Source organism: Olea europaea, unplaced genomic scaffold (assembly GCF_002742605.1).
Source record: "Olea europaea var. sylvestris unplaced genomic scaffold, O_europaea_v1 scaffold488, whole genome shotgun sequence".
Taxonomy (NCBI): Eukaryota; Viridiplantae; Streptophyta; class Magnoliopsida; order Lamiales; family Oleaceae; genus Olea; species Olea europaea.
In genome coordinates this window covers 116,542-130,584 of record NW_019263193.1, presented here as the reverse complement: position 1 = coordinate 130,584, position 14,043 = coordinate 116,542, and the positions used below count along the sequence as shown (strand labels likewise).

The window sequence follows — 14,043 nt, the reverse complement described above, 5'->3', positions numbered from 1 at the left end:
AAAATCCTCCTACTACAATAATCTTGTGGCCTGAAATATTGGCGGTGTTTTATGGTTCTGTATTATAGTGTTTTAGTCGAATAAATTGTTCTTAGGGCACCGCAATGAACTTAATTTTAAAGGTTTGGACAACTCCATTTAAATCTTTCATCTGCATTGTTCACATAAGAACTTTGTTTCAAATTCAAGACAGATTTGAATCGATCCTTATTAATTACCAAACTCAGATATATGCGTGAATTCCCAAGCTTAATTTCAAATTCTCTAATAGAGAGTTCCACACTTTTATTCACTTTCTCTTACAAGCAACATATCATCTAGGTTGAGAAGGAAAAGCCATGAAAATATAGAAGATAAAAGTTTATTTTGAAATATATAATGGCAGCAAAAGCCTTAATAATAGGAGTAGTAATAATATTGCAGATTAGTCGGTGCAGCAGCAGTACATGACATACTTGTCCATGGTACGTCCACATTCGGAGCATACCACCCTCTTAGAGATGCATCCAGTTTGCCCCGGCAGAATGAGACGATTGCAGTAGTGTTCGAGGTGGACACCACTGATCTCCGCGTCCAGTACAGGCACAAACTTAGCAGGGTGATCCACTTTTTCTTGCCATTGTCTAAAGTTGTCGAGAACTGTTAGCAAAATGTCACATTTTCCTTTAGTCATGTCATAAATGCCCCTGCTGAAAACAGCCCATCCTTGTTCACTACCGTCGTAGGTTAGCATTGTAAAGATTTCCTGCATTATTTTATCAATCTTAACGGTCATGCCATGTTGAATTTTGGAGTTCCACATGCTCGCCAGCCTCACCCAGAAGTACCAAACATAATCATAATAGTCCTTCAATGGAAAAATGTGGCTAAGTTTCTCCCTATCAATGATTTCATGGCATCTTCTTACTTTGTCCTTTGGATTGCTCTTTCCCACATAAATCATTTCCAAGGGAACTCGCAATGTGTTTGCAATGTTTCGTACAGTAGTTGTGAATTGCCGAATCCAGTCAATGTCCTCTCCACCATACAAACATATAGTTTTTTCGTCCTTTATCTGCGACGCAAAAAATTAATAAATAAATAAATTCCACCTGTATGAGCATTGACAAAAATAAAATAAAATCAACCTATATGAGCATTGTGTTACAAATACGATGTTCACTATCTATTACGGACTACTAACCTGTATCAGAAATAATAGAAGGCATGACATTTTGTATGTTGCATAGGTGTATGAAAACAATTTACCAATCCTGATATTCATGGACATATCTTTTAATGGTTATAACGACTGCATTATGGTCAATGATTGAAGCTTGCAGCAAGAAGGATAATAATATAGCTAGGGTGCACGATGTTGTACGTATCCATTCCTAGAGACGTGGATCAATGGAGTCTGCTAGTAACTCGATATCCCAGGTACTCTCTCTCCATAGTCCCAATTCCCTTTCTTTAGTGAAAGGGAAGGCAACACTTGCCCAAATCCACATCATGGGTAAAGCATTGACGTTCACCACTCTTCCTTGCGGATCCAAGACAACGAGCATAGGCATGCGACTGAAATTCCAAATCTCCCCGGCGTACCTAATGGCTACTGGATTAACCAACGAAGGATGATCCACAGAATACCATGGCATAGAGCTGCGAAGATCGAGAAATTGTCTCTCCTGTGTTGGGCCCATTGACATTACATGGTCAACAATGGGTAACCATAGAACCTCGTACTCGTGCCTTATCGACTGTTGGTTGAAAATCATATGGAGAATGTTGAGCTCTTAATGGAGAAGGTCAAGGTCGGAAACTAGTAGCAGGACATACTTCATTCTCAATACCTCGAGGCGTTCCTGTCATCAGGAAAACATAAAAGACACGGTCACATTTAGGCATAATTGGAAGGGATCAAGAAATTCATGTACTAGGGACAAGGAGACAACATTTATCCGTCTAGTCCCATCAAAGATCGGCATTTGATTTTCTCCGGCACGAATAATCATCTTCAATATCTTCATGTTGTCGATATGAGATGCCTTGAAGGCATTAACCATGTCATCAAATTCCCTTTTTTGGTACTGTCTATCTGCACAACAGTATAATCATTTAAGTAATGGTATGAGTAACAATAATTCAAGAAAAGATGCACAAGTTGTGCGGTGATTCTCTGCATGCTCCAATTTCTCATCTCTTTCTTAACCCACACCCTGTAAAAGTAGTAAAGAAGGTCTCTTTGGGGACTAATTTTCTGAGGTGTTCCTGCGATGCTGAGAAGGTGGACCCATACTAAGTGTTTGTAGGACTACTTTATCTTTAGTTTAGGCATAACAATGATTTCAAACGAATCTAATTTGATGGTGACTTACCAATAAAATCATTCAATTTGTTCAGTTGATCCTGCAGGTGCTCAGACATGTGGGAGAGCTTACTAGCTAGACTTAATAACTCCCAGGACTCAGCAGTTGAGGTAATGAACCTGATCCCCAACAAAATTATTCAATTGTCAATACATTTAGAATTCACCTTTCTTGCTTTTTTTTTTACTTTGTCAATTAGGCACAATTAGAAACATACTCATGACCACTGCCAATAAGGTTCAGAAGTACTGAAGCACAAGCCAAAATGCCCCTTATGATCCAATAAACAGCCGTCGGAATGTGAACTGTTGCAGTTTTCATTTCTGGTGAATCCCGGTTCACATATTGAGTCGGGAGCTCCTTGAACTTTATAATGATGTGAGTCACATTCAGTACAGCGCGTAAAAGATTTACAATAGCTTGAAACTTCTTTTTCATTTCTTCTTTCTGCTCCATTGTTTTTGGTATATCCTTCAGAGCTACAATATCCCTGGCAAGCGGATACATCACGCGAAGGTTCTCAACCAACCCAAATTCACCGTAGCTGACAGAAAAAGCAGCAAACGTAATAACCGCCTTGGCATCCCACCCGTAGTTTGACAGTGTCTCAAGGAGTCCAATGGCTACTGAATGTGCTTCTCCTCCAGCGCCACATTTGCAAATTATCTGTTGCATTAGACTTTCATAATCTTGCGTTGACAATTGATATACAATGTCTAGTTTAGGGCGCTTATATATGCTGTAATGCCTCTATTAGAAGTTTAAATAAATTTTATGTAACATTCATGAAACTAATGCTAAGAATAACGTTTAAGATAATAATGCCTCTATTACAAGTTTCTTAACTAATAAAGCATGATTTGCTTTTAAGATAATCAAGATTGAGCATGAGGGGATAAAAAATTCTCTATACCTCATTCGTAATTTTGTTTATGGGATATGCTAACATTTTAACCATCTCCGAGACATGGTAAGCATTTTGGAAGGACTTCTCCTCATATGATTCTGAATGTGCTGGAACTTGATCTCCCTATATTATTGTTAGGATCTTCCTCTAGCTACTCAAGATGATTTTCGGGCTCAGTTAACCTTTAAAACACCGAATCAACACCAAAATCGAAGGTACCCGCCGCCGACCACGAGTTCTACCTATGGTTGCTTTTCTTCCTTCTGCTTGTTGTTTGCTCACTCACAAAGAATGAATACCACACAGGTAAGGGTCACAAAGACACAAGCAAGACGTAGAAAAGATCAAGGAGTAGAATGCACAAAGAAGAAGAAGAAGACAGCCTCTCTCTCTCTCGGGTTCTTTCAAAAAGGGGACATTAGAAGGCACGAGAGTTACCAATATATATAGTAAACCAATGACAAACAATAAGGTAAGTTATACATATGGTAAGTAGGCTCGACTGGGGTTATGGCCCAATAGCACACCAACAAGCCACAAAGGTTTATTAGCCATCCAATAGGTAAAACAACGTTAAGTCGGGTCATCCCATTATTCAGTGTTGATTTATCGTTCAGTCATTCATGTCGACTGATAAAACTGGTTTACATCATCGCCCGGGAGGTCGTTTGATAGCATGATGTCTAACAACCTCCACCTTGGTGTCAAAGGACCTGCAAAGAGAAAACGTTTTCCATTAGTGACACCTCTAACAGAAAACTGATAAAATTGAAAATCATTTACCTGTACCGATGTTTAGAAGCTCCTTGCAACTTCTAAACTTTACCAGTGGCGGCACTTTCATGCCCATATCCGAAGGATTATATTGTGTGTGAATTTTTTCAAGTCTTACTACTTCTTGTGATATTATATCCCTAATGAAGTGTAGCCTAACATCGATATGTTTAGTGCGTTCGTGAAAAACAGGATTCTTACACAGATGTAGGGATGACTGATTATCAAAATACACAACCACATACTCATTCACTTAGTTCATGAAGTAGACCTCTAAGCCATAAAGCCTCTTTAATTGCTTTAGCGGTGGCAATATATTCTAACTCTGTAGTGGATAGTACAACTATGTGTTGTAACTGTCATTTCCAACTAACACACGAATTTGATAAGGTGAATACGTAAGAGGAAGTTGATTTCCTACCATCCCTATCTCTTGCATAGTCAGCATCTACAAAATCCTTTAATTTCATGCCTTCCTTATTAGCACTAAATTTTAGACCTACGTCACTTGTACCCTTCAAATATCTTAAAAGCCACTTTAATGCTTCCCAATGTTCAGGACCTGGATTAGACATGTACCTACTGAGGGTACTAACAGCGAATCCTAAGTCCGGTCTAGTGCAAACCATCAAATACATTATGGAACCAATCACATTTGAATATGGAATTTTAGTCATGTATTCCACTTCACGTTCATTGCAAGGAGCTTGTTCTTTAGATAGAACAAAATGGTTTGCAAGAGGTAACGTGACAGGTTTGCAGTCACTCATATTAAACCTTTTCAACACCTTTGATATGTATGGAGACTGATGCAAGAATACGATGGAATTTGACCTATTTCATTCTATTTCCATGCCTAGAATCCTTTTAGCCTTTCCTAGGTCTTTCATGTCAAATTCTCCACTAAGGTCTGCTTTTATATTGTTTATCCACTTAGGAGATGATCCAACTAAAAGCATGTCGTCCACTAGAGCAACAAGAACAAATAATTGTTATCAGTCTCATTGTGTTGAAAGTATAGGCAGTGATCGAATTTACTTCTTTGAAATCCTATAGTGAGTACAAAGGAATCAAACCTCTTGTACCACTGTCTAGGTGATTGCTTTAGACTGTATAGGGATCTCTTCAGAAAACACACATAATCAGGTTTTAACTTGTCTTTAAAACCTTTTGGTTGATTCATAAAGATTTGTTCATCAAGCTCTCCATGTAAAAAAATGGTTTTTACATCGAGTTGTTCAAGTTCCCAGTCAAAGAGCGCAACCAATGCGAGCATGACCCTAATAGTAGTGTACTTGACAACTGGTGAGAAAATCTCGTTATAATCAACACCTTCTTTCTGTGTGTAACCCTTTGCTACTAACCTAACCTTAAATCTTAAGGGTTCTGTACTACTAGTACCTTCCTTAACCTTAAAGACCCACTTGCAATCAACGATTGATTTATTCTTATGTCTCGGTACTAACTCCCAAGTTTGATTCTTTTCTAGAGAACTCATCTCTTCTTTCATAGCCTTAAGCCACTTCTTAGATTGACCACTATTCATAGCCTCTTCAAAAGTTTCCGGCTCTCTATCAACTTGTTATTCGTAACTAGCGTATGCAAAATCCAATTCAGATTTAAACCCGAACCTCCTAGGTTCTCTCGTTTGTCTTCTCTCTCTATCCCTAACTAAATTATAGTTAGCTAATGGATTTTCTTCCACAGGATGCTCTTCTATCACTACTTCATTTTCCTCTTCAGGTTCTTGGACCTGAATCTCCATCTCACTCGAAGTATTGGGTACTGATGTGTTAAATTATACTAACTCCACCTTGAACCGATTTCTTTCTTCACCTGATTCGATTTCACTTACAGGTTCGATTTCGTTCCTTAGATAAGGCATCTCACTCTCATTAAATGTGACATCCCTACTCACGATGATCTTAACTCCTTTTTGGCTTCTATCCCATAACCTATAGCCCTTAACCCCTTCGGGATATCCTAGAAAGACACACTTCCTGGCTCTAGGTTCTAATTTTCCCTCATTTTAATGAGAGAAGGTAGCACAGCCAAACGCTTTAACCATTGAGTAGTCACCCAATTTTTCAGACCATTTCTCATGTGGAGTATCACCATTTAATGCAGCCGATGGAGTCAAATTTATCAGATAACAGGCAGTTACAACGGCTTCACCCCAAAATGACTTAGGAACCCTAGAACTTAACATCATACAGCGTACTTTATCTAGTATGGTCCTATTCATTCTTTCTGCTACCCCGTTTTGTTGGGGAGTATAGGGAACGGTTTTGTGCCTTGTTATTCCACTTTCTTTACACATCCTATCAAATTTAGCATTACAGAATTCTAGGCCGTTATCTGTCCTTAAAAATTTGATCCTCTTGCTAGTTTGATTTTCCATTTGTTTCTTCCAATTGTTAAAGTTATGGAAGGTTTCAATTTTGTCTTTCAATAGATAGACCCACACTTTCCTGGTGTAGTCATCTATGATAGATAGGAAATACCTATTCCCACCCGATGTGGGATTACTAGCAGGACCCCACAGATCAGAATGCACATATTCAAGCATGCTTTTAGCCTTATGCGTACTAGTGGAGAATGACACTCTATGGTGCTTTCCAAGCACACAGTGATCACAAAACGATAGGTCAGACACACAGTCATTACCAAATGCACCTTTTTCATTAAGTAGTTTAAGTCCCTTAATGCCTACGTGTGCAAGCCTACTATGCCAGGTATGTGTGTGATCAATTTTGGCAAAAGAAATAGAGGAGTTTAATCCTCTAATTACTTCCCCAGTAGTGATGTAAATATCGTTTTTCTTGATTTCCTTAATAGAGATTAACGCACCCTTCATCATTTTAAACATACCGTTTCCAATTTTACCGGTGAAGTTGTCTTTCTCAAGTCTTCCTACTGAAATCAAATTCCTAGATAATTCAGGAATGTATCTAACTTCCTTTAACATGTACACAAAGCCCTTGTTAAATTTTATCTTTATATCTCCAATTCCAGCAATGTATAGGCAAAGTTATCACACAGAACTACTTGCCCATCATTAGATTCTTGCAAGTTTTCAAACCAATTCTTTTCAGACGTCATATGAAAAGACGCACCAGAATCTAATATCCATTCATGCATGTGAGAATTAGTAGTTAGATTCAATTCAGTAGTGTATGTGACTGGACTAGTGATCACATAGACTTCACCGTTTTCGGTATCGGAGGTAGAGGATAAAACATTTACCTCATCTCTTTCCTCAACCTTTTGTTTTCCCCTTTCTTTATGGCAGTCTTTTATAAAATGCCCTGTGCCTCCACAGCGATAGCATTTTCTAGCCTTAGTTCTAGACTTTGACCTAGGTCTACCATTGCCCTTCTTTTTCCAACTATTACTACTTGATTCGCCACTACTTTGGTATCCATCATGACTGGCTTGCCTAAATTGAGTTCTACCTCGCATTATATGCAACTCTCCACTCCTCATATCCTATTTTTTAGCCCTCATTTCCATCTCTTTACTCCTAAGAGAATCAATGACAATTTCAGGTGTTAACGTGTCCCTACCATACTTAATGGCATTCTTAACTTCTTTATAAGAGTCCGGGATTGAATTGAGCAAGATAATAGCCTTATAGGTCTCAGACACGGCTTCGTCACAATTGACAATATCTTGCACCAATTTGTTAAATACATCTAAATTGTCGTCGAGATCCTTTGAAGGATCCATCATAAAGCTGAAGAATCGTTCGAGTAGGTAGAGTTTATTCGGTGTAGATTTAAGCAAGTATATGTCTTCTTGTCTTTTCCAAAGTTCTTTGGTGGTTTTTAGTTTTCCCACTTTTCTTAAGATAGTATCAGACAAGTGTAATATTATTGAGGTATAGGCAAGCTCATCGGCTTCCTCTTTTTGTTCTTTTCAGATGTCAGGTGCAAAATTGCCTTCAATGGCTTTTGACACCTTTTGTTGGACTAATATGTCTCTCATCTTTTGTTTACAGATAGAGAAGTCCCCTTTATCGTTAAATATTCCCAAATCAAAATTATGTGTTGTCATTGGTTAACACACTAATTAGACCACACGAAGTAGTATTGGGAAGCGTGATAAGGTAATATCTTTTTAATTCTTAGCAAAAGTAACAATGAACCTAAACGCTACGTCCACCAAGAAATACCAAGCACTTAAATCAAAAGAACAAGCACTCAATGAACGCAAGTAATCCTAGTTCTAGCACAAGCAATGGTTACCCCTTCACGGTAACCCCACAACCTAACGATCACCCCACACAATGATCTTGCTATTGCTGAATTTAAATGGATTAAGCCAATTTACCAGAGTGGACCTATCTGAGTCCATAGAGTGGAGAAAAATGAGCTTGCTATTCAATTGCAGCCGGCGTCGCACCAGGCGCAAAATCGTCCAACTTTTTCTGTGTAACCTGAAACACAAAACAAAGTATATCAGAGCGTTCAGAAGATCAAAACAAGCAAGTTACCTGAAGATAGCTTCGCCGGAATGCCGCCCATGCAACGTTGCTGCTCCGCCGCCGTCGCCCACGTGCCACCTCACCAGGGGCACCTCGACCTGCTGGTAATGGGTATGGCCTCCGTTTGTCCAACCAAGCTTTAGTTTGTGAGTAATTGAAGAATTTCAGATTCGGGTAAAATGTTGATTTTGGGAAAATCAACCAATTTTAAGCCGATTTTTGCCAACCAAGCTCTGATACCAGATGTTAGGATCTTCTTCTAGTTGCTCAAGATGATTTTCGGGCTCAGTTAACCTTTAAAACACCGAATCAACACCAAAACTGAAGGTACCCGTCGCCGACCACGAGTTCTACCTATGGTTACTTTTCTTCCTTCTGCTTATTGTTTGCTCACTCACAAAGAATGAATACCACACAGGTAAGGGTCACAAAGACAAAGCGAGAGGTAGAGAAGATCAAGGAGTAGAATGCAAGAAGAAGAAGAAGAAGAAGAAGACAGCCTCTCTCTCTCTCTCTCTCTCTCTCTCTCTCTCTCTCTCTCTCGGGTTCTTTCAAAAATGGGACATTAGAAGGCACGAGAGTTACCAATATATTTAGTAAACCAATGACAAACAATAAGGTAAGTTATACATATGGTAAGTAGGCTCGACTAGGATTATGGCCCAATAGCACACCAACAAGCCACAAAGGTTTATTAGCCATCCAATAGGTAAAACAACGTTAAGTCGGGTCATCCCATTATTCAGTGTTGATTTATCGCTCAGTCATTCATATCGACTGATAAAACTGGTTTACATCATCGCCCGGGAGGTCGTTTGACAACATGATGTCTAAAAATTATAAACACATAAAAGTGTCAGTTAAATGCAGCTAAAGGTGAACTCTAGAAAGCATTGAAAAATGAAAAGCACGTTTGGTAGCGAGGATTTGGGTAGCAATGAACAAAAACAAGATAATTAGCATTGTACATGCACGATTTCAAGAGATTTGCCATGAAGCAAGATATCCTCTATGATGGAAAGAATGGGCTTCACGTCAAGATCTTCATGATCTGGAGCATGTGTTCCCGAAATTTGCCTGTTCAAACCAATATCATCAGTTGAAATGTGGCGATCACCCTTCATCAAATGACCTCTGCCTGCTGACAGAGGCAGAGCTGCACCCATAAGAGGCCTAACTGCAGGGTTGTGATGATCCAGTTCATCGTGACTCATTTTCCATTTCTCACTCTCATGATCATTCAAATGACTCCGAGTTCCAAGGGTGGTTGTAGGAGGTTTAGGATTCTTCGACTTGTCACTCAACAGTGGGTTGGTCCTAGTTGTAGGCACCAAATCTCGACTCGCCATTACTGCAAACACGAAGAGGGATTATTAGAAAAAAATATGTTTCAAGAACAAGTGCTTGTCTTGGTGTCCATTTGGAGTTCCCTCTAACCCTTTTATAGCTAATAAAGCTAATTGAATAAGGTACCTTGCTTCCATTGTGGTCTACAGCCTGTAGGGGTTTTGGAATTCAGTTGTGACGCCCCGAACCTAAGCTTCGAGGGCCACGAACTTTACATAAAAACTTTTGCTTTTGGTACATGTAAATATTCTTAAATAGGAATACTACATGTTAAAAACTTATTTTTATAAAACTTTATGGCCGATAATAGTGCATGCCAACATGAAATTTAAACATTGTAAATACGGCCTCGGCACTGTCAAGTTTAGTTGAGGCAGCAAACTTCGGCAGATTTTATAAAATTCATCCCAACTCCGTTTCATATGAAATTTGTGGCATTAGAAAGATAATTGCAAGTAGTTTTCTAGGTTAAAATATTAAAATTTTCCAAGATCATATGATACAGACGTTTTACTGAAAACAGTGAAGTATTTCACAGGAGATCCGGATTGACCTTTGGACGTTAAAACCTTGAAAACTCAGGCCATAGATATCCAAATTGAGTATTTCTTGCGGCCATACTTAGAAAACTAAAAGGGGAAAACAGACATATTTTTAGAATCTCAAGTGGACGTTTATAGAGTAAGAAACATCATTTTGAAATTGACTCCAGAAACTGTCCCGTTTCTGCCTTTTATCACTTGCAAGGAAAATAAACTATAAAAACGTCTCTTAACATAACATGAAAAATATAATTACGAAATTTACTATTAATACCATAATACATCATTCCATGTTCATATTTTTACATAATACCATAAGAAAAATAGATGTAAAAACTGCCATCGAACAAAACACACAAAAGAAAACTTTCGGTACAAAACTTCGTTGTCCTTAATCCATCATCGCGTAAGCCAACTAACTTCCATCAATTCAATTGTTCATGGATCTGAAAAGTTTAGCATAACATACTTTGAGTATAAGGAAATACTCAGTAAGATACCATGCTTGAACATTTATCATGATAATACTACACCAAAGAAAGCAATCAAACCCATACTTCCATATTCCGACATGCCGGTGCCCTTCGGACTTGTCCTAAGGCATAGATATATCTAACATTTGTGGATTTCTCCACCATAATCATATCATTTGTGGATTTCTAATGTGAATTCCTTCCGTATACTTTAGAAATATCTCTTCCATCTGGAAAGATACTTGTCGCTAATCAAATTGGTAGAGATCTTAGGATGGAAATTGATGGTAGAAGTATAGCGGTAGATCTAATTCCATTAATGATAAAAGACTTTGATGTTATCCTTGGCATGGACTGGTTGTCTAAAAACTATGCAACTATTTATTGTACTGAGAGAATGGTGGTTTTTCGAAGACCGGGCGAGGAGTTTCGTTTTGTAGGAACTGAGGTAAATACCTCATCTGGGGTAGGGTCAATACGCGCGGTTATACATCAAAGAGGTCATCCGTTTGCATGGTATCCCAGCCTCAATTGTATCGGATAGAGATCCAAGATTTACCTCAAAATTTTGGAAAAGTTTGCAAGAGGCTATGGGAACCAAGTTAAACTTCAGTACAGCCTTTCATCCACAAACTGATGGGCAATCGGAGAGGACTATACAGACTTTAGAGGATATGCTGCGTGCATGCGTCCTTGATTTAGGGGGCAGTTGGGAAAACTATGTGTCACTGGTAGAGTTTGCCTATAATAATAGCTACCAAGCTACGATAAAAATGGCACCTTACGAAGCCCTTTATGGTAGAAGATGTAGAGCTCCCCTTTATTGGGATGAAGTAGGTGAACGAAGAGTTCTAGGACCCGAAATAATTGAAGAAACTAGTCGAGTAGTTGATAAAATAAGAGCTAGAATTAAGGCAGCCCAGGACAGACAAAAGAGTTATGCCGATAAAAGGAGAAAAGATTTGACATTTAATGTTGGTGACAAAGTTTTCTTAAAAGTGGCACCGATGAAGGGAGTTCTGCGTTTTGGGAAGAAAGGAAAACTTCGACCAAGATTCATAGGTCCTTTTGAAATTTTGCAGAAAATTGGAAATGCAGCTTATCGAATTGCTCTACCACCAGATTTGTCAGCGGTTCATGATGTGTTCCACGTATCAATGCTTCGACAATATGTGTCGGATCCAAGTCATGTGGTTAGTTATCAACCATTGGATATCAAACAAAACATGACATATGAGGAAAAACCAGTAGCAATATTGGACCGCAGAATTCAGCAATTAAGAACAAAAGAAATTTCGTTAGTAAGAGTCCAATGGAGGAATCATAATGTCGAAGAATCGACTTGGGAGAGAGAAGAAGAAATCAAGACCAAGTATCCAGAACTTTTCAACTAAGTTCAAGGTAATTTCGAGGACGAAATTTTTTTAAGGGGGGAGGAATGTAATACTCCGAAATTTTATGCTGATTTAAATTTCTTTAAGATGGCGATTTAACTTTCAATACTATTTTTGGCCATAAGAAAAGGGGACACCACCTTTGTAGTGGTTAATGTTAGAGATAGCTAATGACTACAAGCATGAGGTGTTAAATATTGCGTATACATGAAGTGATTATTAATTAGTCGAACCTTAAGTCAAGAATGAAATTGAATGTGGTCGATTATTTTGTTAGGACTTCAATTGACCAAATGATTAAATTAAGTTATGATCCACAATTTTTGAATTTGTAAGTTGGAAATAAGTTAAGATTTGGGATACATTTGCTAATAATGAAAGATAGAGGGTTGGATTATATTAGTTGGAAGATTAGAGATTTCCTTTGCAAATATAGGTTTTTAGGCTACTAATTACCTATAATTAGCCCCACTTGTTATCCATCACCACCATACATTTGGATCATGGATTAAACAAGTGTAAAGTTATATATATATATATAAAAAAAAAGGGGGGGGTCAAAGTCGGCCACCAAGTAAATAATAAAAAAAAAGAAAAAATAAAATATCTTTTTATACTTATCTATTTATACTAGTATAAATACCCCCTATCCATGCCATAAGAGAAAGAGATATCCTTCATTTCTACAAACACTTATACATTTATAAAGAGAGAGCAAAACCGAAAAATTAAGGAAGGAAAAAGGAATTGAACTAAACTCTTCCAACTTATATAATCCAACCCTCTATCTTTCATTATTAGCAAATGTATCCCAAATCTTAACTTATTTCCAACTTACAAATTCAAAAATTGTGGATCATAACTTAATTTAATCATTTGGTCAATTGAAGTCCTAACAAAATAATCGACCACATTCAATTTCATTCTTGACTTAAGGTTCGACTAATTAATAATCACTTCATGTATACGCAATATTTAACACCTCATGCTTGTAGTCATTAGCTATCTCTAACATTAACCACTACAAAGGTGGTGTCCCCTTTTCTTATGGCCAAAAATAGTATTGAAAGTTAAATCGCCATCTTAAAGAAATTTAAATCAGCATAAAATTTCGGAGTATTACATTAGTTCTATAAAAAAAAAAAAATTTATCAGCCAAATGTTTTACTTCATGGTGAAAGATTGAGCTTTATCAAGATTTTGGGACATTTTGAATATTTTCATGTGAAACATGTCTCGCTCATCTTTATACATATTTCTTAGTATATCCATTATCTTGGTGTTTCGCGCGGGTTAGTCGCTGACAATTAAAAGGGATCAGATAATTGTGTAAGGGACAAACCTCTTGAGACAAAGTCCTAAAAAGGGGTGTTCTTTTATTGGCGATGACTTTACAATTGGAAATTAAAAACAAAGTGCCTCCAAGGGGCGTAAGCACACGTGTTACTGAAAAAAGTATTTAAGTCTAAGCTAAGGAAATTAAAATTACATGTTCTCTGTTCGAGAGTTTTTGATTCGGTCCTTTGCTCTATGTCTTTTCTCCCTTTTATACTTCATGGACGATCTCTTTGTGATCAACCGCCTAAAAAGTGTCTGATCGTTCTACAACTGTCCACTTTCCTCGTAATGGCCAACTTGTCATGAAAACTGCCTTTTTTAACTACTGCAATTACTCTTCATCATTCAACCGCTTTCGATTGAATTCCTTAAATCGTGGAACATGATAGGGCTGCTTTAATAACTGCTTTGATAACTGCACTTCTTGATAACCA

The 14,043-nt window shown here is 37.8% G+C and overlaps 1 pseudogene; it reads right to left on the bottom strand.

Annotated features, from left to right (window-relative positions):
• Positions 1-280: 280 nt before the first annotated feature.
• On the bottom strand, positions 281-3,376 carry LOC111388334 (annotated as a pseudogene).
• Positions 3,377-14,043: the final 10,667 nt, after the last annotated feature.